This window comes from Sinohyriopsis cumingii, chromosome 5 (assembly GCF_028554795.1).
Source record: "Sinohyriopsis cumingii isolate HCF-2022 chromosome 5, ASM2855479v2, whole genome shotgun sequence".
Taxonomy (NCBI): Eukaryota; Metazoa; Mollusca; class Bivalvia; order Unionida; family Unionidae; genus Sinohyriopsis; species Sinohyriopsis cumingii.
Window position 1 is genome coordinate 133,617,781 of NC_142965.1, and position 1,908 is coordinate 133,619,688.

Genomic DNA, 1,908 nt, shown 5'->3' on the forward strand with positions numbered 1-1,908 from the left:
TCTAAATGGTGCATCTATGAAATAAATATTTTAAACACAAGGATGCAACTTGGAGGAAATAAAAAATAATACACCCTGCTCTGTCCCACTTCACCTTGAACCTGACAAACTACCAGAATTTCGTGATCTTCAAAGATGAACAATATTCCAATCATCCATAACATTATGCAGCTCTTGGACAACAACATTCTCGGTAGGGATGTCTTTTTATGCCAATCAATTCCGCTCACTGTTGTATTGAAATAACCTGCCAAGATAGCACTATCACTCGTATTATTGATTAAGCATGTAATTCATCTTAGGAAGAAACAAGGACTTTTCATATAATATAATTGGCGCAAAAATATTTTTCAAATGGATCTTTATAATGTAAGTTTCTACTTTACGATGTTTCGTAGCACCTTTTTCGGCAAAGTCCCGTTTCACGTGATTTTTCAGCTGTATCTGCGCACTTCAAGAGCAACACTAGCTTCCCTATAGGAGGCATTACGATACAAAATGGTACCATTCCAAATATCATCTCTCATATGCCTTTAGGAAAAACTTCACCTGATTTTTTTTTTTTTAAATAATTACAAAACTGACAATTTTTAAAGGCATACTATTAATGAATATGGTCAGAGTAATAGATAACGCAGCCATTATGAAATTTTTTGACGTGGACATAATTTGTGTTTCTTTTGCCTTTTAAATTAGAAGCATGTTATACTTTCCTTCTCCTTTCCTTGTGTATCCTACTTGATAATAGAAAATCCCACCAGGCTAAGTCCTTAATGTTCTACTTGTCTCTGGCCATGTGAAGAGGAATACAACACTAAATCGGCCGTTTTAATTATGATTTTCAGATAGTCGAAAGATATACCCAACTCAGCCCACTATGCAGAATAGTATTAAACATCACATAAATTGCACAAAATTCATGTTTACCTTAAATTCAGAAAGAAACAAAACATCGGCCATTTTAGACTAAGTCTTTGCATGTGGTCTTTCCATCCAGCGTATCAATGAAATATTTAGCGCGTATACCTACGAGGTACAATAGGAGTTATAGAGAACATTTACATAGGACAATCTTGTATATCATTCGCAACTCCTCGGTAGTATAGTGGCAAGTATCCCCGCCTGTCACGCGGGAGACCGGGGTTCAATTCCCCGCCGGGGAGACCTAATATTTTTGGTACCTATTTGCTATATAGCACCGTTGGTGATCAGGAATATGCACGAATCACTTGCTTCCCTTGTCATCTAAAACTCCTTTTTTGCCCCTTCCTATTAGTATTAACGTCAATTCACTCCATACTTCGTAGCAATCGGGAGAAATAGAAAATGGAAAGGATGACCTTGTAGGTTTGCTCTTTCAGTGAAAAATGCGACCTACTCCATCATATAACGTACAATGTCATAAACTGAATATAAGCATACAAATCATAAAACTCTCTCTAGACGGATTATTGTAAACTTTCTATTTATTTCTACCTATTTATTTACCATATTTATTCTTCCCTTTCATTGACTATACTCTGAACCAGGGTCAATATACAGCATTTGAAAAATGTTTTATAAAAGGAACAGGGGAATATTAAATTGAGGAGAGGAATATCGAATTCATGCGCTCCGTTTCAAACCAAATGATATCGAAAACTTGAGGCCTTTTAGCATTTTTATTATTATTTGTTTATCCAAAATCTAAAAAGTGAAAGTTAGAACACTCAAACTTTCAAATAACTGCAACTTTTTGGATGGTGAGAAAAGTGGTCAGCTATGTTAAACCTAAACTTGGTGAATTTAGACTTTTAGCAAAACCTTTGAAGTACAAAAGTTCAATATTAAACTTTTTGCAACTATTTAAAACTGCTGAAATTCAAATTTTCCATCTAAAAGACTAAGAAAGCTTTAGACTTAAAATAA

The 1,908-nt window shown here is 34.6% G+C and overlaps 1 non-coding gene across 1 annotated transcript; it reads left to right on the forward strand.

The window, feature by feature from the left end:
• Positions 1 to 1,091: 1,091 nt before the first annotated feature.
• On the forward strand, positions 1,092 to 1,163 carry Trnad-guc (transfer RNA aspartic acid (anticodon GUC)). Its single transcript has one exon. It is a non-coding gene; the product is annotated as a tRNA-Asp (tRNA).
• The last annotated feature ends 745 nt before the right edge of the window (positions 1,164 to 1,908 follow it).